The sequence below is a fragment of the Mytilus galloprovincialis genome, chromosome 10, assembly GCF_965363235.1.
Source record: "Mytilus galloprovincialis chromosome 10, xbMytGall1.hap1.1, whole genome shotgun sequence".
NCBI lineage: Eukaryota > Metazoa > Mollusca > Bivalvia > Mytilida > Mytilidae > Mytilus > Mytilus galloprovincialis.
This window is the reverse complement of record NC_134847.1, coordinates 55,145,910-55,168,884: the sequence shown is the minus strand read 5'-3', so window position 1 is coordinate 55,168,884 and position 22,975 is coordinate 55,145,910.

Genomic DNA, 22,975 nt, shown 5'->3' with positions numbered 1-22,975 from the left:
TTCGATATTTTGTACATCGAACATTAATAATCATGTACTCATGTACTTATTATGCACTTGTTTTTTTATATTTCTGTTGTTGTTTTGATTGGATAATTTGTTCTGTCTTATCGGTTGTAGTCCAAGTAGTCACAAAATCGTCTTTCCATAACATCCTTCATAAAAATTGTTTTGAGTAATATGAAATAATTGTATAAAGTTCGTGATGTCATGTTAGTTACGTAAGCTCGTCAATGTTTTTAATATCATGTTGTGTTTGTTGTTGATGGAATATGTGCCGAAAAAGTATTCTCCATTCCAAACGATGGGAACAAATTGGAGAGTTGTTATTAATTTGTTTCATAAAATCATAAAAAAAATGACCAACGTAGAAACAAGTATCTTGCTTTAGATTCGGATAAATCTTACTTTATAAAGAATAACTCTGATTCAAACCAAAAATGCTATGAAACTGACATTATAAGATGCTTGATTTCTTGATTGACAACATTTTTACTATCGTCATTCCTCTTGGAACCAATTGTAACCCTCCACTTGCCGACTTGTTCCATTATTATTATGAGACTGACTTCATACAATAACTTCTTAGGAAGAAAGATAAGAAGTAAGCAATATCCTTTAACTTTACTTTCCGTTATATAGATGATGTTCTGTCACTATATAATTCAGAATTGGTGACTGTTGAACGCATCTATCACATTGAACTAGATATAAAGGATACAACAGATACAGTCAAATTTGCCTCCTATCTTGACTTACATCTAGAAATTGACAATGAGTGTCGGTTGAAAACAAAACTTCACGATAAACGAGATGATTTCAGCTTCCCATTTGTGAACTTTCCATTTATATGTAGCAACATACTAGTAGCGGAGTATATATCTCCCAATTGATACGATATTCCCCGGCCTATATTTTCTTATTAAAATTTCATTGAAAGAGGGTTGCTGGTGGAAAATATTAAACCAAGAATTCCAAATAGTGAAGTTGAAATCATCCCTTCGAAACTTTTAAGGACGCCATCACGAGTTGGTTGACAGTTATGGAATATCCGTGTCACAGAAGATTTATCAATGTGAAGATGAGAAAAGTCCATTTTTGTTTATTCTCTACAATGCAATGACATATAATTTAAAAAATATATATACTTTGTTCAGATACTCAAAAGACAGAATGCCCTTCAGTGAATTGGTTTATTTATGAAAATTCCTGCTATCTCTTCGTGACCTCACAGCTTGACTGGTTTGGAGCACAAGTAAGTTAATTTGTTGTTTTATATGAAAACGAAAAACTGATAGTAAGCATTACTACAGTATCCCATGGTGTGCAATGTGATTGGAGGGTCGATATTACGCGATAGTGATATCTTCCCGGTAACCAGTTTTTATGTACAGACACGCTGAAAAAGATGTAAACTTGATAAAATATAACAATTAAATCCTACTGACAAAGTTGCCCATGGACGTTCTTATTTGTTCTGGCAAAATCATAATACAATAATTAAAAAACAAATGCAGAAAATGTTTGTTTATAACAGTTTATAAAACAATCATTTAAAATTTTAAAAAATCACATGTTAAACTAAGCTTTGGTATAGCAAACGTCGAATTGCTTCACAAATATGTATAAGTCAATATACATATCCATACATCGGTACTTTGTGTCTGTTGTCTTGTTAGAACCTGCTCCAGAAGTTGAGCTATTTTGAAATCACTTTGTGCGTTTCTTAGCCCACCAATTCGTTCATCCAACAAATATTTACGACATAACTTGTTAGAGGACCATTAAAAATCACGAATTTGCATATGTTAAAGTATAATACAGATACAGTTAAGTCGACCTCATATCTTGACTGACATCTAGAAATTGACAATGAGGGTCGGTTGAAAACAAAACTTTACGACGAAAGAGATAATTTCAGCTTTCCATTTGTGAACTTTCCATTTCTAAGTAGCAACATTCCAGCAGCACCTGCATACGGGTCATATATCTTCCAATTGATACGATATTTCCGTGTTTGCATTTCCTATCATGATTTTCTTGATAGAGGGTTGCTGCTCACAAAGAAGCTATTAAACCAAGAGTTCCAAATGGTGAAGTTGAAATTATTCCTTCGTAAATTTTACGGACGCCATTACCAGTTGGTTGACCATTATGGAATAACCGTTTCACAAATTATATCGGATATGTTCCTTACGTCGTAACAATCCCCTTCCCTTTCATGAATGTGAACTACCGAATTAGACTATTTACCGCATTTGTTATCACATAAGCAACACGACTGATGCCACATGTGGAGCAGGATCTGCTTACTCTTCCGAAACACCTGTTCTCCCCTGGTTTTTGGTGGGGTTCGCGTTGCTTATGCTTTAGTTTTCTGTGTTGTGTCATGTGAACTAATTTTTGTCAGTTTGTCTTTTTTCATTTTTAGCCATGGCGTTCTCAGTTTAATTTCGATTCTAAAACAAGTTTCGACTTCTTATGAGAAAGATCAACATCTATGTTAGTAAAGCGTAACATGAAAATATTTACTTTATATGTTAATAATTATTATCCACTTGTATCGCATGACATACATAAACATACTGTATATTTATTCATAGTAAAAAGGAATTTATCCTCACATTTTCGCTCACTGCAAAGAACTCTTAACTGTGATTTTAAGCAAGTAAAAATTGTTTGAAATAAAATATATCGATACACTATATATAAAATTGAAAGCTTAATAACCCAATTACACATTTTGATTTACGTTATAGAAGTTTAATCTTGCTAATTCATTTGTATATGTTTTTTTCATTGGAATCAAAGGAGCATTGCATTTCAAACTCCTGTCGACCGATTTGACTCAAATCTAATGTTTGATTTATAACAAACTTCTACGTTTATCCAAATCATAAAAGTATAAAATAAACAATTTGCTGTGCATGATCGCGATAATATGCATCAACATTTCGTGTGTATTCTAGTCGTGACACAATTTTCATAACCTTCGAGGTGACCTCCGAAGACTGTTGACAGTCATATAACCCGCTATAAACTTGCAAGGGAATAATTAATCTGCGATGTTTCTAAGCTTATTTATACAAGATTGAACCTAACTAGCTGCTACGAACAAATGATTATTTCGTTTTTACTTTTGTATCTCGTAGCAAATGGCCCTTTTAAAAGGAAGATGTTATGTGCGATAGAATAACTATATACTGTCTTTCTATTTCAAAGAAGAGGAGAACGTGTCTTTTCATTTATGAACTTCTCTCATTCATCTGTGAGTTATCATCAATTAGAATATGAATATCACAGATGTATGATCAAACGTAATTGAAAATTATTGTCCATTTAAACTAACCGGATCGCCATGGCGGAGTAAGGTTCCTGGGGTCGACAGCTACATTTTAGAACATGAAGTTCCAATACGAAGTCAAGATTATGGCCGTTATTGTCCATTCGTTTGATATGTTTGATTTTTTGATTGCACCACTTGATATGGGAATTTTCGTCAGGAAGTTACTTGGAAATCGGTATTTTTTTACTTTACTTTTAACACATCTTATTTATGACCCTTTGCGATTTGCTATAACTCTCCACAGTTTCCAAATACAATTTAGTTTAGACTTAACTTATCCTTTTGTTCGTGAAATTGTAAGTGACTGCGTGCCTACACACATTTTCGTTTTTTTTTTGTATAATTACCTTCGGAAAAGGTCCGTCCCCATTCCTATTAAGATTGGAAGCCTGTGCATATACTCGGGTTGCAATTTGCACCGGACGTTTACAACATCTTCCAAAATTTAAGAACAAGCATGGTGGCACGAGCTACTACTCCTATACTTTTTAAGTTTTGGACCATCCGGGGTTAAATTGAATGCCCGGGTGGGAAACTGCACCTAATTTTAGTTTCTTGAACTTTCGGCCACCGCTTTACTCTTTTTTTTTTTTATGTCAACCACTTACTTTTTTGTACTCCTCGACATTTTCCTATTGCAAATTTTTGAACCGTAATAATATTTAATATTTAATTTTTCTTTGTTCTTGTAAACCTAACTCCATGGAACAGAAATAGTATTATCATTAAAAATATAACAAATAGTCAGAATTAATACAAACGAATGATATACGACTGTTGAAAAAAAAAGAAGAAATTGCAGCTAATATAAATAAACAGACATTATTCATAAAAAAAGAAAATGTGGTATGATTGCCAATGAGACAACTCTCCACAAATGACCAAAATGACACAGAAATTAACATCTATATGTCACCGTACGGTCTTCAACTATGAGCAAAGCCCATACCGCACAGTCAGCTATAAAAAAAACCCGAAATGAAACGTAAACAATTTAAACTAAAAAACTAACGGCCTTATTTATGCACCAAAAAATGAACGAAAAACAAATATGTGACACATAAACACACGACAACCACTGAATTACAGGCTTCATGTAGACAATATGATCTAAACGTTATTTAACAATGTTTCCCCTAATAGTCCATTCGTTTATTTATCAGTCGAATAAATTAGCACAAATGGTTCAGAATACTGATGTTTCTAGTATTCATTAAAATATGGAACTGACTAAAATGAAACGTACTGACCGCGCGCAGTGTCCGCCTAATTGATTAAGTGGGGTCTTGAACCTTTTGGGTACCACATCGGTTGAAATTGTATTTTCATGTCAACTACTCATACTTTCGTTACTACTCAAACTTTCCATACTAAAAAAATCTGAATCAAACCTGGCTCAAATTGATGGTATCGACCGATCTCACTGACAACTTAAATATTTTTATGAACGTGTTTGTCACTGCAGAGGATCAAAGTTGCTTATTAAAGCATACAACATAAATAAATTATTAAAAGTTCATGCCGTATAAAATTATTAACTAAGGATTGCCATTGGAAGTCCTTGTTCGATATATATTTTGTAATGGTAGTGTAAATACCAAATACAAATTGATGGTTTTTAGACATATCGCCTAATTGTTCACTAGCTTGTTGATTCTTATGTTGATCCTTAACGGTGGCTATTAATGGTCACTAGTCTCATTTGTTGCGGGAATTTGGTCGCTAGACTAAGTCTCCTTCCTCAATTCCCGAAATATAAAAGAATATTATACATAAAATTGTCAAAACCGTCACTTACATCACTTGAAAGAATAACTATTATTAAGTCTTTAATTGCAATATGTGTCTTATTTACGGTTGCAATGTACTAAGTTAATCCAGTAGTAAAATTTATACAATTTCATGTAAGATATAAAATTTGACAATGTACATCGGGATTGTTTTGCTTAGAATACTGCAGAGGGGGTTAAAACGATTAATTTGAGGAATTTCATACACAGGGTACAAGGCTAAAATGACTCAAATAATGAATAAACGACGGCACAATACCAGTTGTTCTTGCAGCTTTGTGAAAATAGGAGAATGAATTAACTTATATTGCTGGAAGCCTATGAAAAAAATATACTTTATAAAGATCAAGCTTTGTTGGTTTCCATATAGACATGATAGAACTATTCACATTATAAAAACTTTTTATGATAAACCGTCTACATCGTAATTTGTGGTCATTTTGCAAGAAAGAAGCGGAAAGTATTGAAGAATAACTGTGGGACTGTTATGCTGTAGCTGACATCTGGCACTATCTGAATGCTTGAATTTTCTAAGCAACGCATATTGAACTTCGACTTAAAGTGATATTTTCACGTTTGTCAAATATTAAAATTACTTAAAATATTTTATAAAACAAATGAATGCCATTTTACTAGTAAAGTACTTCATCTAAATATCGAAGATGCAGATGCAAAACCTCAAATTGGGGATCTAAATAAAGGCAACATTAGTATACCGCTGTTCAATAATTATTTGCTGCAGTGCAAAACAAAGGGCACTCTTCAAAATTAAAGACAAGAATAGAATTCATGGCAAACTTTTCTGTTTTTGGTGATGGTGACTTGTTTGTAGATATTATTTTACTGAACATTCTTGCTGTTTACAGTTATCTCTATCTATAATGAACTTGGTGAAGTAGTTTCAGACGAGAAGATGTTTGTAAAAGTTAAGATTTGATATTGAGAAATTATTTATGGGTGTCATAATGAGTGAGAATAGATATCGCTTTTATCAACTCGAAGTATTTAATTTCAATATGATAATAAACGAGCCTTTGGCGAGTTTATTATTACTATTTGAATTAAATAACGAGATTTGATATCAAGCAATATCCCATTCTCACAAGTTATTAAACCTGGTTGTCTAAATACGGCCAACACTTCCATTGCGTTAAACTAAAAATTACGAGAATCGTTGTTCAAGCATTTTGCACACAAAATGAATATTGTCGTAACCTTTGACGGTCATCAATGATCTAACGAATAGCCAGTGAAAATGCCGTAAATAGTTATCAAAGGTAACAGGGTTATAATTTAGTACGCCAGACGCGCGTTTCGTTTACATAAGACTCATCAGTGACGCTCAAATCAAATATTTATAAAGCCAAACAAGTACAAAGTTTAAGAGCATAGAGGATCCTAAATTCCAAAAAGTCGTGCCAAATACGGCTAATGTAATCTATGTCTGGGATAAGAAAGGCATTATTTGTTCGAAAAATTCAAAGTTGTAAACAGCATATAAAATGACCACATTATTGGCATTCATGTCAACACCGAAGTGTTGACTACTGGGCTGGTGATAACCTCGGGGACGAAACGTCCACCAGCAGTGGCATCGACCCAGTGGTGTGAATAGTTATCAAAGGTACCAGGGTGATAATTTAGTACGCATCGTCTGAATTAATGATGTTGTATAAGGTGTCAGACCACAAATTAAAATTCCCTGTCTGTTCTTCCAAATTTTGCAATTTTAACAGCTTTCTAAATATCTTACCCTACGTTTATCTTCCTAGAATCCAGGTATATCCTGTACATGTATCATTTTTCTACATGCCAATAACCTTAAAGCCTTCTTAGAAAAAAAATGTCCGTCGAATAGAGGTTCTCCAAAAATAACCCCCTTGTTTTCTCGAAATCTTTAATTAGTATACCTTGGAGCGCAAAAATCCTTAATTTTTAATTCTAACTCATAGACAAGTAAATTTTGGCTCAAAATGATATAAACATATTTCTCTTTCACCAAAAGTTTGAGTTTTGAAAATTTGTTGGATAGTTTAAGTAAACAAGGACATCAAAACCACTATTTTGTGTCAGAGTAGGGCTACTTTTACTTCATTGAAGGGAGTAGTTGGTTGTGTGGTGAAACCAGCAGATCAAATTAACGCAGATTTTCGTACATGTATTTTCATATCACACTCTGTGTAATGATGATACGAGAAATTAATATTCATGCAAGAAATAGATAATAAGACACAACCATGCAGAAGAGAAATGAACTTTGAAAACGTGACAGGTGTATCATGCGACGGAGTAAGAAACCTCAGTACTGGACAGCAAAGAAGAATCAGCAAAATGCTATGTAATAAAACACATTCTCCTAATGGAGGCCTGCCCCCCGCCCCGACACAAAAAAACATGAATATTTTTTTTAACACTGACACAGACACAATTAATCCGCTCGATTTTTATTCCAATTGACAAAATATTTGAATTAGATTTTATACATAATAAACCATGATATGAATAGCTCATCAGGAATACAAATATTCTAATTGACAAAAACATTTGAATTATATTTTATACATAGTAAACAATGAAATGAATAGCTCACCAGGAATACAAATATCTGTATGTACGTCTCAATCCAAATTATTTATGCGTAGATTATATTGTTGTCACCACTAATATGTACTGTACATGAAAGTTAAAAAAAATATGACAAACAGCAACATATATACAAATGAACGAATGTTTATAACATGTAAGTGTTAGAACACCATTATCAAACTGATGCATTGGTTCCTTCTTGGAAAAGTATTGAATTTGAATCTTTGTTTATTTTTTTTTATCGTAAATACACTGGCATATATCATTTTTAACTATAGACAATTTGTATAATCACTCGAAAAAAAAATTGTACACACTCGAAAAAGCCCGGACTGCTCTCGAAAAAAACCGAACATAAACAAATGAATTTAGACTCAAAGTGTCGTTTTCAATGCAAAAACAAGAATTTTTGTAAAGTGTCTGTATTTCTAAGGATATATAGATTCCATGTATGCATTTCCTTCAACATTATCAGTGTTATGTGTATAAAAATGTCTTTTTTGTATTTTGGAATTAAAACATTTTAAGTCTTATTTCAAATTTTTTAACGAAAAATAATGTCGGATTAGTAATATCTTTCTATATCAAATACAGTCATACATAATATAACTTTGTTTATCATATACTTAGACTAAATAACATATGATTTTTACTGTATAATAATAGCATTAAATTAACGTCAATTCAATATTTTTCGAATTGGTACTTAGTGGGCTGATATGAAATGTTTATCACATGCTTCGAGTGTTATCACATGCCTTTCCGTAACGATATCGAATGGCATTCCGGTGATACTCGGCAAATTCCGGAAAATACACCTCAATGCTACGTTTTCACTAAAAAAAACATCACAAAGGAGTGTACAATACAATTATTTGGATACTGGAAAGTGTATTTTGTAAAATAGAAAAAAAAACAATCAAATTATTAAATAAATGCATCTTTTAAAAGTTTAAAACATAATTTAGAAAGTTACTTTAAAAAAAAGTTGACTTTTCCAAACAGTGTTCATTATGTATATAATAATTCTTGAATTATGTTTTGTCGTTTCGTCATATTAAAATGTTTTTCTTCTCTGTTGAGGCATATGATAGAAAGATTTCATATCGAATGTATTAAATTTGGAATCCGACGTCCGTGAACTTTTCACTCTTAAAAACTTCTATTTGGGAACCACGTTAAAGGATCAATATATGAATCTGTTATTTTCCTCCATTGTTGAAGCATATGATATAAAGATCATAACATGTCATTTTTCATCACATGTATTATCAGTCCTCGGTCAATATCAGCCCTCGAGCCATGCGGCTCTTGGGCTGATATTGAACCTGGGGCTGATTATACATGCGATATGAAAAATGTCATGTAATAATCTGATAATATTAAACACAAGCGTCTACTTCATGTCTTGTTAGAGATGAAGTCTGTTTGTTTACATTTTTGTTCATATTTACTCGAAAAAAATGGTCACACTCGAAAAATCCCGATCAAATCATTCAAAAACCACGACCCTAGCCGGACACTATACCTACCGTGATCATCTTAGAGACAAAAACAACGAAACAACAGCCATTGCACTGCTACAAAATCAAACCCCCAACATACATAGAAACATTAGTTGTATAACATACGGTCTAACTTTACAAAAGCATATTTCTTTAAAACAAATTTGAGTGTGGAACTTCTGAGTAAGGGTTGCTGACTTAAGGAATAACAGTAATGTAGTTGAAGAGTTGCCACCGTCAATTGTCGATTTGACGGTCGCAAATGCAGTTTTACTGGCGACGCGTAGCGGAGACAGTAAAACGGAGATTTGCGACCGTCAAATCAAAATTGACGGTGGCAACTCTTCAACTACAGTACTGTTATTCCGATTCTAATGCATTTTAAAAAGAAATAATACGATAAAACTTGGAAAAATGTCTAAATTTGACAAATAAAAAAAAAAATCCGCGAAACTTCATGAATGATTTTGGCGCAAAGACGTCATGGGTAAACGTGACGTCAGACAAATGAAAACTTACAAACTGGAAGTAATTACGTTACCTGTACGCTTCAAATACGGATAAAATAACTTTAAAACGGCGAATTCGAGGTAGGTGTTGTTTTATTTTGGATTATATAGTAGTAATCGAACATTTGTTGATTCAATCATTTCAAAATGGTTGTCCCTCCTTAGTTACGCCTGGTCAACTGTGGATTTGACAGCAACTTTTAGCCAATGAAAACAATTGTTACATACAAATTACATTAGAATAAATTATGAATGGTCATGTGTATACATGTATGTATATGTATACGTATATTTATGATCGTGTTCGTACAGTTATAATTATGTAAATTGAAATAACAATCAAAACCAAGGAGTAAACAAAGACTCATAAAACCAAAAGACATTTACATCAACAGTTACAAATTATAAAAAAGAAACGACACGAACTCCAATAAAATCCGGGAGTGAAACCAGGTGCTCCGGAAGGGTAATTCCTGCACTGTATACGGCACCCGTCGTGTTATTTCTTTGTTCAGTTCGGTAATGATGGAAGGTTATTATGACTGAGGAAGAATATCAGACATGATTTCTGATACACTTTTGTCAAAATGACCAATCAGCTTCTGATGGCGACCGTAAAATTTCTTGATTGATGACCTTAATTTGATTGATTCATAGCCCTGTCTTAGCCACTTTTGAGAAAGCAGTATTCCTCGTTCAACAAAATCAGCGTACTTTGAGCTAGCTCTAGAGTAGCGTATCCATTGAGACACATATACTCCATATGCTAGTGCCGCTGGGATGTTATTACACAGAAATGGAAAGTTGACTATAGGATAATTAAAATCATCGCGTTTATCATAAATTTTGGTACTTTACCTACCATCAGTAGTCATTTCTAGAAAAAGGCTAAATTTGGAGAAGGGGCTATAAGGGGCAAAATTGGCCTCAATTTCGAGAATTTTTCAAATTCTACTTATTCGTATGTGTATTGCTTTCTTTTTCCGTTAGACATATTCATTTTATGAAAAAAATGTTTTTTTTTTGTAGTTATGACGTCATAATGCCGTGTTTTGACAACACTTCACGTGCATATTTGTTGGCTTTTCACAATTTTTTACTCATTTTCACTAACTTTTTTTACGAAAAAAGTACCAGCGCATTCTTGCCCCAACGAAATATTTTGTCAGAGCAATAATACCAACAAAAAACATCTTATGTTGAAATATTTCAGTGGGGCAAAGCTGCGCTCATACTGAAGTTCCAAAATTTTTCGTCCGTTTTTCATATATACCGTTATCGGACTAAGGTTGACCAGGAACAGTTGTATTTTTTTAACATATTATTTGTCAATGGTTGATAATAATAAAGTTTCATTATAGAAAGTAAATTATAAAGTGTTTTTCTTCATATTAAAGTATAACATAGCCTTCCAAGTACAGCCTAGCCCTTGTCGTCTATATTTATTTTAAGTGATTACGGAACTGACACACGGAATTTTACTGGTTTCTGTTGTTAAGAAATAGAAATCAGTGTATCATATTCGTTAAATACTTGATATTAACAGACAGAATTAAAAGAATTTTTAATATATTATAACTTAACACGTAAAAACTTCCACAGCACAGCAGGGGAGTGTTTTTTGTTCATTGGTAGTGAGCCAGAAGAGGTCCATTTCTGTTGGTTTTTTGTTTTGCATTGGGAAGATCTTCTGGCTCTCTTCTACCTCTTCCTTTTAAATAGGTGGTTTAGACGGCAGAGGCACAAAACAAAAATGGCGTTGTTTAATCGAAATGACAATAATAAATAGAGTGCCTCCCCATGCTTAAGGTTTATGCTTTATATTATACTAGATTATTAGCCTTCGGCTGTTGTCTGCTCTATGGTCGGGTTGTTGTCGCTTTGACACATTCCCCATTTCCTTTCTCAATGTTATTATGAATGTAGATATATTAGAATGTGAGCTGTGGTATACATGTTTTTATGGTACGACAGCCTTAGTAGGACATCTCTGTAGGATGTAAGCTAGATGAATATAAGAACTACACGGACAATAACAGTTAAGGGCCAACTATTTGAAATTCTAGGGAAAGGATTTTGATTTATTGGTGTTAAACTATACTTTCAACACTCATGATTTGGCTAGTGGTCAGTTTAAATCATTAGATGAGGACTGAAGAAGGAAAGAGGGCATTATTGATCATTTTAATATGTCGCTAAACATGTCTATTTTTCAACTCTTAGCAGGCAACCGTATTCATATACGAAATACTCCTGTCCCCACCCCAACCGAAGTTATTAAATATCAGATGGTTTTCTCTTATTTAACACAACTTTAAATTGATGCTTATTTTTAACGCACAGTGACACATATTTCATGCATATTCAGGAAACACGAGATTAAACGTCAGATATATATATATATAGATATGTAATATAAAAACGAAGAGATGTGTGATTATTGATTATATGACAACTATCCACCGGAGTTCAAATATGAAGTGGATGTAAGCAATTACAAGCAACCGTAAGGCCTTCAATAATGACAAAATCTGATACTGTTAAGCCGTTTATAAAAGTCCATGAAAAGTGTGAAACTATTTAAACGAATAAACTAACGGTTTAATTATACATAACAAATCAATTTAAAAAATATCGAAAATGAGTTGAGTTTAAACATATTTATTTATAGTGGATTGGAAAACAAGTTTTTGCAACTTATATTAATCCCTTTGCACTTTGCCGGTGCGAGTGCTGCCTTGTAACGGCAATAGCCTGCTCTTTTTCGAAATCTACAAGGGTGTATTTAACGTGCAAGAGATATGGCTCTCTCTTAACACGGGTCAGTCATTTATCTTCCCCGTCCGACGGACTATCATCGTTTCCTCAAGACCATACTCGCAAATGGTGTCAAGGGAGAGCCGAAAATTAAGTCCCTGAAATTTTCATCCCAGACGGGAATCGAACCAGGAACCTTTGTGTTAGTAGTTCTATGCACTAACCACTACACCACGGCTCTCTGTAAAATGACTTGAGACATGAACCAACGACAACCACTAAACTGCAGGCTCCTGACTTGGGACAGGTTCATAAAGAATATGCCAGGGTTGATATTAAAACGAAGATGTGGTATGATTGCCAATGAGACAATTTCTCACAAGAGACTAAATGACGCAGAAATTAACAGCCATATATTACCATATGCTCTTCAACAATAAACATAATAAAATTGAGAAAGGACATGGGGAATGTGTCTAAGAGACAACATTTCACATACTCAGCTATAAAAGGCCCCGAAATCACTAGAAGAAAACTAACAGCCTAATTAATGTACAAAATAATGAACGAAAAACAAGTAAGTAACACAGCAACAAACAATAACCACTGACTTACAGGCTCCTGACTTGGGAAAGCATATAGTTTTTACATACATAATTTGGCGGGGATAAGCATGTAAGCCGCGGATCCCAACCATCCCCTAACCTAGTACAGTGGTTTAACAGCACAACAGCATGTTTGTGAGCGCTCAACCCTCCGCGAAACTGAAACAGTAGCAGTACAATATAAAAACAACCTGCACAAATCAGTTGCAATTAGATTAACTCAAAATATCGGTCGAGACAAATACAAAAAAAAAAAAAAAAACCCAGCAACCTAGAAATAAGACAATATAGTATTGAATTAAGAGTATTTGCAATTACTGGTAATGTGTTCAAAACTAATTGCAACTAGTACTGAGACAAATCTTGTTCTCCCAGAATGAAGTATCAATCAGTACACAACCAACTGGTCCAAGGACACAGTTATCGTCCTTTTGTTTTCGTTGTCTATAGTCCCTAGTGTAAACAGTGTATAACGTGCATGTTTTATTTGATACACTTTCCCAATTTATTTCTTGATATTAAATGCATGAAATATTAAGTAGGGAGATGTATTTACATGTTAAAAAAAAATTGGGTGCTGAATCTTTATGTTAAGTAGTGATTTGGTCCAGTTCAAAAATCAAATTTTATCACGTCTGAAGCTGTCAAACTGAATTTTACACCCCCTTAACACAGGATTGTCAATATCTTGAGTTAGAGCTGGTAAAAGTTTCTATAATTTTGATATTATTTGTCTCACTGGTAGTACACTACACTGTAAAAATCGTTTTGAGGAAGAGCAGGTGCGATTTTTTTAATTTGAATTTATTGTTTAAAAGAAATGCACTACGAAATAACTGTGTTCTCGGACCAACTGATTTATTTATTAAACGTCTGGTATACTTTGTATACTTACATATTGATCCATATACAATGAAGGTTGTAGAAAAATGGTAGTCTGAAGGTTTTGACCATCAGAATTGTGCATTAGAAATAATAGTTAGGACCAGAAGATGTTCTTCAAGGTGCACCATAGAAAAACGATATTTGGAACTTAATTCCAGATATCTTAGCTTTATACAAAAAAATCCAGTTCGGTTACTTATTAAAAAAATGTATAGATTGAGATGTACTTTTTGATCAGTCATATTCCAGACAACCATTGACGATTTTTCGTGCAGTTTAAGATTATTCTTAAAAATCAATAAGCGGGAGATTAAGCCTGGTTTGTTTAGAAAAAATGAGATATAGGAAAGCACAAAGAAAATTGTAACAAACAGAGCACACTTTTACAGTCATGCATGTCTACGGGACGTATCTTAATTTTCTAAAAAAAAAAAGAAAAAAATAAAGTCATCGAAAACTTAATTTATGTCATCCTACATAACAAAAATCTGCTATATTCGACGTCAAAATTTTTTTTTATTTTACTCTTCACCAGAAGACATTCTGGAGATGTGCAGAAGAGACCAATAAAACACGCCCCAGACGAAAACTTCAGTTTCCATTTTGCACTACTAACGTCTGTTTGGTAAAACAAAAATAATTTGGACCATGATATAACCAACAATGATGAAATGGCCATATCATTGATATAAACAATTTAGTTGAATAAGAAGTAAAGAAATGAAAAAAAAAGGTTCCTACTGTTTATGAATCAAAATGATCAATATGAGTTATTAACTTCAAATAGTTGTTGTGTCAATGTGGTTCAAATCGCCTACACGCTGCGCATTGGGCATGGTGGTGTACGAGTCCCATCAAATCCAATTGTTTTTCATCGTTTCGTAATTTTTTACATTTGTCGTTTAAAATCACATTATCATGATATTGTAAAGACACTTTAACAACAAAAAATAAAAAAAATGTGCTAACAATATTTCAGTTTTATTAAGGTTGAGCTGGTAATTGTTGAAATGTATAGTTTATGAAATTGCGATCTTTATTCATATATTATATGTATACTAGTACGTAATATGTCCCACCTGCTTGTGTTTTTATCAGCCGAGTACATTAAAGTACACACAAACTCATTTTTGGATATTCAAGTTAAAAGAAAAATAAATAAGGCCGTTAGTTTTCTCGTTTAATTGTTTTACATTGTCGGGGCCTTTTATAGCTGACTATGCGGTATGGACTTTGCTCATTGTTGGAGGCCGTTTGGTGACCTATAGTTGTTAATGTCTGTGTTTTTTTTTTGTCTCTTGTGGACAGTTGTCTCAATGGCAATCATACTACATCTTCTTTTTTATACAAACAATAACTGTAGATTTTCTCTGGTGAAAAATTTCTATAATTTGGTCATACATAGAACGAATGTTAACTTGTTGTTACCATAGCAACTATTTTATTGATATTAAATAGTTAAACTTTAGATCAATATTGTTCTTCATTGTATTAATACAATGGTTCACTAGTAATAATGTATTCATGTTGATTATATAAGGTGTAATCTATTGTAAAATGTACACAATACATAAAAAAAGGATAAAATACGTAAAAATCTGATATTTAAGCTTAGTCGGCCTACCATTTTTACGACGTCATAACAAGAAAACCGCAAGAGATAACTATAAAATTTTTGGTGTTTTATAAGCTCCATATCATAGAGATCAATTGAAAGAAATAACAATAGATTCTGAAGTGGGGCCAATTTTGCCCCTTATAGCCCCTTCTGTGTCGGAAGTATATGTAATTTCAAGTTCACTTGGATATATTAAATGTAAGTGATCACTGAAAATATTGTTATTAAGAGACAGTACATCATCAATATACCGAAAGGTGAAATTAAAAGACTGGGCTAATTTCTTTTCTCCTTTATAAATTATACATAGCTTTAGAAAGTCAGCTTTGAAGGTAAATCAAGAAAAGGCCTTGGGATACATGAAATTTTTAAAGTGTTGTTTTAATTCTCATATCATAATATATGCATGTTTTTGTGTTGGACGTTTTGTTAATCACTTGCTTGATTATGCTTGCTAGTCTCGCTGGCTTAATTATTTGCCACTATTTATAAATATATGTGAATGATTGTCCATTTGTTTACATTGTCGTAACTACAATCCTTTCCTGTTTTTCTCGTATATTACATTATCGTTCAATCCTGAGACTTAATTTATAGTTACATGAGCAACACTATTTGTACAACATGTAAAGCATTTTCTCCTTACCATTTTAGAGCGTTGGGGATCACACTCGATTCGTATTTCTCACCCGTTGGTTTTCTGTGGTGGTTTTTGTAGAATATATGTTTTTGTTTTTTTGTCATTTTTCGGGGTTTTGTTTTTTGTCATGACGCTGTAGGTTTGACGTTGACTTGTGAGTTTATTACTTGTTGTTTGTCGAATATCATGATACCAATAGTAACAAAAATCTCTATGATAAAACGACTAAATCATAAATAATAATAAAAAGATACACACAAAAATACAAAGATTAGGAAACACGAACACTAACGAAAACTAGAGCTGACATTAGTAATAAGTTATTTATCCTATTGTTGTAGAAATACACCAAAGTTAGTAAGTTTTTGAAACGTTGAGATTTCATAAAAAAAAATATTCAAATTATCAGTCTGCAAAATGCATATTGGTTTTTATTGGTTTATTCATATAGAGTTATTGTCGAGAATACGACGCAAAACTTGCAGAGATAGAAACAGAAGATGAGGACAACTTCATTCGATTAGTTATATCAGAGGCGCACTCTGGACAATGTAGGTGTAATTTACTTATAATTATTTATATGATATCGCCGAATGCAGATATTTGATACATTTCAATTTGTTTTAAAAATTCATTCTTTTCATATTATTAGATTTTTGTCGGAATTAATTGACTAGCTTTGAACATGATTAACAACTGCTGCTTCTACGGGGCGCCGAATGAAACTTGAACTTTTTTTAATCAAAATCAATTTTGTGTACACAAAATTCAATTTTGTCATAACAAAATAATTTTTGTCATAACAAAATAATTTTTGTCTTACAAAACTATGTGATACAGACTTGTTTTATGAGAACTTCAATTTTGTAATGACAAAATTCATTTTTATAGTGATTGAGATTATGACACAATGTTGACTGATGTAACCATATTTTGACATTTTTACCTATTATGTCTGTTTGATTTGTTAAAAATCGTTGTCAATATAGTGGAATTTTATTCCACTGTCATACAAGTGAGAGGTTAAGCTAGCTATCAAACCAGGTCTAATCCATCATTTTTTTTTATAGGAAAATGCCTGTACCAAGACAGGAATATGACAGTTGCTATAAATTCGTTTCAATTCTTTAGTTCGTTTTTGCTAATGTGCTTTGTCTATATGCCTTTTTTGTTTGTTTTTCTTTGTTGATACATTCGTTAGTTTTAGTGGTGATAAGGATTAAAACACAATCATGACAATGATTTTTGACATTTTTACCTATTATGTCTGTTTAATTTTTTCACACATGGGTTTCAAAATAACGGAATTTTAAGCGATTATCATACAATTGAGAGGTTAAGCTAGCTATCAAACCAGGTTTAAGTTCACTATTTTCTACATACGAAAATGCCTGTTCCAAGTCAGGAATACGACAGTTGTTATCCATTCGTTTGATGTATTTCAGCTTCTGATTTTGCCATTTGCATAGGGACTTTCCGTTTAGAATTTTTCTCGGAGTCCGGTATTTTTGTTATTTTAGTTTTTGATCAGGTACTGTTTATCATTTTAGGAATATTGTGCTCGACATCAATATTAAAATAGTTGATGTTAAAGTTTGTTTATCCACGATTTTATCTTCAGTAAACGTTCAAGATATAAAAGTAAATGTATTTTGCTCTAAAATATGCAAGGAGTAATTACATATGCCGATGACTTTTCGATATTCTTTTAAGATAGATTTTGAAAATGTACGGATATTTTTATGTCTTCTTCATACAATTCGTTATATCTCGGTCTATACGATTGAGAAGTTAAGTTCAAATGGCTCATATTTAAGCTATGTAAAGTGATGATGTCGGTCCCAGTATATATTGATGAAATGAAGATTTCTATCAACATACTGAGTTTCCCAGGAAATGGTCACACTTGTTTTCTCTAATTAAGTATAAAACTTTCAATACAACCTTTTTAGATTTCTGGTTAGGAGGGACGGATAATGGCGTTGAGGGTTCATGGAAATGGTGGTCTGGAACGTCGTTTACGTATACAAAATGGAACCCGGGTGAACCAAATGACAACACGAATGCAAATGGCTACATTCAAGATTATGTAATGACTAATTCAAATGGATGGTTCGATCATGAATCGCACAATGCTGTCAACTATATATGCGAAAGGGAAGGTAAGTTTAATCCAAAATTTGACTTGTGATAACATGACTATCAGCTGACTCCTCGGTTATACTGCCGATTGTGATGAATACATGCATGCTGAGACAATGTTGATATAAATCTATAAGGCGTGAGTCTTTGTCTTCTCCTAAGCGAGAGTGTTTAACCAACTACTCCGTCCACATAAGCTACATTCTTTAGTAGTGAGCAAAGACAACTATTGCTTTACATATTACATGTTGTCTTTATTTCTGATTTATGACATTGATTAGATGGGCATTTTTTACTGCGTCATTTATTTATTAACATATGGTCTAAATTTGCAAGAGATGCACACATAACACTGGATTTTCTCATTTTGTACATTTGACCTGGTCAATCTAGGTGAACCATCGTTTTCGATGTCTGTCTTTGTATTTTTGCAGAGTAATAGACCCCGTTTATACTACCAAATAATTGAATCGATATATTTGAATCGATCTTAAAAAGACCAGTTTGCGTTTACATTGCTTACGCAAGATCGATCGCGATCGATCTTATTTAATCCAGTGCGTTTACACTACAACATAAAAAGAACCGGTATGAACTTTATTTTTTTTGTATCTAAGCATAACATTCACCCGAAAAAAGATTGATCGTGTTTGATCTAAGCGTTTACACCAGAAAAAATATCGATTCAAATAAGATCGATTTTTTTTAAACAAACTCTAGAGGTAGGCTTTTTAAATCCGATTGGAGATCGATCTTACATATTTACACAGGACCAAGATCAATCTTAGTAAAGATCGATCTTTTTTGTCAGTGTAAACGGGGTCTAAGAATATTGGTTATTGATTTTTTTAGTATTTTTGTGATTCATGTCATGCTTTTATGTATTATTTGAACAAAGTGAATATAGCATACTTTTCGTACGTAATTTAAATAAACGATTTGGGTGTTTGTCCATCAAAAGATTCCTTGAATATTTCTTAAGAATAGACTTAACAGTCCAGTTCAATGCAAAACTAGTCACAGTCATAAAATATATACGCAGCATGAAGTTTACAACGTAAACGTGTCTAGTGATGGATTGTTAACTTCTGTCGGAAATTTTGTGAAAAAAACATATTCGAACTAAATTTCATTTCATACCATTTTCTAACATTTTGAGTTCACGCACGTGTCGTGTTGATAGACATATCAGACATTATGGGAGCGTCGTATTGCAATATGTTTTCGTGTTGATTATTTATTATCATTAAAATATGTTAACCAGTACACATGGCTTGTCTCTTAGTTATAAAATATAGGCTACCAACGCTTCACATTTGATACGTTAAGCTTGTTTGTGTTTAAACTGTTCTAATACCACCAGCAAGGGCATATAAAGATAAGAAGACGTGGTATAGTTGCTTAAATGGCATTTCTATGCCAGAGAACAAATGACGTAGAAGGTATTAACGGCCTACTAAAATGAATAATGAAAAAGTAAGACTAAAATAGACACTAATTCTACATAAATTTTACAATCAACAACATGAATTAAATAACTTAAATAAATGTCTGAATCTGACATTTTTCGCAGCCATTGATGTTCAGATAACAGAATAGTTGTTTAGTCTGTTATTTACCTTTTGTGTTAAATAAGTAAGGAATCACATTGGGGATTTATACATGCATATAAGACACTAACACTGTCGACATTTATATTGGGGATATTGCGATCATATCAGTTTTTGTTCGTTGCCTTGATTTGTTTTCTTAATGAATTTTTTGCCATTTTGATATCCGCAAACAACTGTAACCTAGATCTAGGCATATTAAGATAGTGAGTCAAATTTAATAAATGAAAAGAAAACTTTCTTTTTGTAATTATCCCATAACATAGGTTAGACGCATGTTAACATGCCTTTTAACATGACATCTAATGGTGGTACTTTAAGGGCATACGATACAGTTACAGGGGAGGTAATGACGTTGCTAACGTAAATTGTTATTTTCGCGACGTCAACTATGACTTATTGGGAAAAGATTCAAATTTCGAATAATTTTAATCATTCAAATTGATTTAACTTGAAAACGAGTTCATGGACCCCCTTTTTTTAATGCCATTTGGTTTGATTATGAAAGAAGATTATGTGTGCCAGTTTTCATGAAAACGTAAATTGTTCAATTTTTTTAAATTTGATAAATATACAGCAAAAAAAGTTTTTTTTTTTTCTAAATACATGAACATTTGATAAATAAGAGTTAATTCTGAATAAAAAATGTATAAATTTTTAGAATACTTATAAAACACAGAAATTTAAAATTATTTAACAAAAAAACAATTTGTGTTTACCTTAAAAAACAAAAAGTTGTGTCTTTTTTTCGAAAGGGAAAATACGGCCTCAAATTCGAATTTTGAGCAAATGTACAAAATTTCGACCTCATTTTACTCAAAAAGTAGCAAATAAAGGTATATTTTTGTATTACATATTTGATTTAATCAGGTAAAACATAGTCTATATGGAAATTTTTATCAAAATGTAAATACGGGATCATCACTGTATCGTATGCCCTTAATCTTTTTATTATTTGTATTTCGTGCTTTGTATCAATCGGATGAGTCCATCCGTTTTCGTCTGATTTTGATGTGCTGTTATACTACTGTCCAAGGTTAGGAGTTTTGGGCTGCACAACTTTTTTAAAAACCCGGCACATTCTGTATGAGCCAGAAAAATTAGTGGTTATCGTTTGGTGCCCTTTGTTTGTTTATTGCTTTTTGTGTAAATGAGGCCTTTGATTTTTCTAAAAATTAAATGTTTTATATTTTGTTATCACTTGGCTTTTATATCTTGCTTTGCGGTTGAACTTTTCTTATTTTTGAAAATCAAATGTTGACCTCCAGTTGATATTACTTTGTCTTTTATCATTAGTTATGTCCTGACGAATCATGCCCTGTTTTTCTTACTTTTATCAAATTAAAACATAAAATAAGACAATACTTCTGTGGTCATATCATTACTATAAAATAAGATACACATAAGAAGATGTGGTATGATTGTCAACTTTTACTTTAAGTCAATATACGTTGCCAGATTGTCAAATATTCGTACTGTGCAATTTCCGTCATATCAGGATCAATGATCAAGCATAAGCAATTTGTAATTGAATAAGTCCTTTTTCAAGTTCTGTCTTCTGAATAATATTATAATGTATGAACACAAATAATTCTTTTATAGAATAGAATTAGAACTCATCCAGAAATGTTATTAAAAATAGCATAAATATAGTAAAAATCAACACATTTGTTTGTGATTAAAATTGTTATCTCCTACAAAATGAAATTCCCTTTTTAATGTTTAGAAATGTTATCATTACAATAAACCACATTAGACAGATTTTCACTTTACCGCATACGGGTGCTCATTATACAGCCATGTGGAAAATACGGAGTTGAGCTCTTCGTAAATTAAATGCAGTCAATAAAAAATTACAAAAACACATTTTTTTTTAATTAGAAACGTTTAGCAGATAATACACGATGTTAAATACGCCATGTGGGAAATCTGATATTTCAATACGTATTTGCAACTTCCATCATTAAAAATCTTTCGGCTTTCCTTATTATTTGCTTTGCAGTTTCATTTATTAACATTACAAAAAACAACGGACATATATTTATATAATGTCTGTCAAAAATTAATTAATATGCGTATTTTAACAAATAAAAAAAATGATAATGTCAAGTAAAATCAATGCAAACAGTATTGAATTCAATAAGCAAAACAAAAATTGTTCTTTTGGCTTTTCGTAGACTTTTTAAACAAAAACAGCAGTAAAGTTGTTTTTGATTCGTTGATATCACTTAAATGACGATCATGCACCTCTATACGCAGGTAACTGATTTTGAGTTTGCATTGATTTGTAAGCAAGGCCAATATTGGTATTTTAAAAGTTCAACTTCGAAAATAAAAACATATGTATGCTACATATAAATAGCATATTCCTTTTTGCACTTGTAATGTTCCTTCCAAAATGAATGAATGATGGAACACATTATTTCTTTTCTTATAATGACAATGACAACGTCATTTAGAGAACGAATTATGAAAATGAGTCATTTTGCAGATCATGGTATTTTGGACATTTGTAAAGGTTTCAAAGAAAGCTGTTACTAGAACAATATGCATTGATTAAAATAAAATGGACGAATCAATATGTCTTGACCTAACCACTATACACGACTAATAAGATTTATAAAGGGCATATATTGAGCGTTTGAGGAATTTAAAAAATTTGGAGGATTTTTTTAGAATGCAGTTTTCGCTGTCTATAATAAATAACAAAAGAATCGCCACATAAGGGAATTTTGTTAAATTCTTGAAAAAAATATTGGAATGCTTTTTTACAACTTTCGTATATGAGAACTGTAGTATGAAGGGGCTTGAAATAATAGCTTAAAGTCCTATATGTAAACTTTTTTAAGTCCTAGATGTATAATTTTTCTAATTGGCTATTTTTGGCTTTGAAATGCCAGTAACTGCTAGTACTCTCAGATATAAGCCTGTCCCACATTATGTATGTACCTGTCCCAAGTCAGGAGCCTGTAATACTGTGTG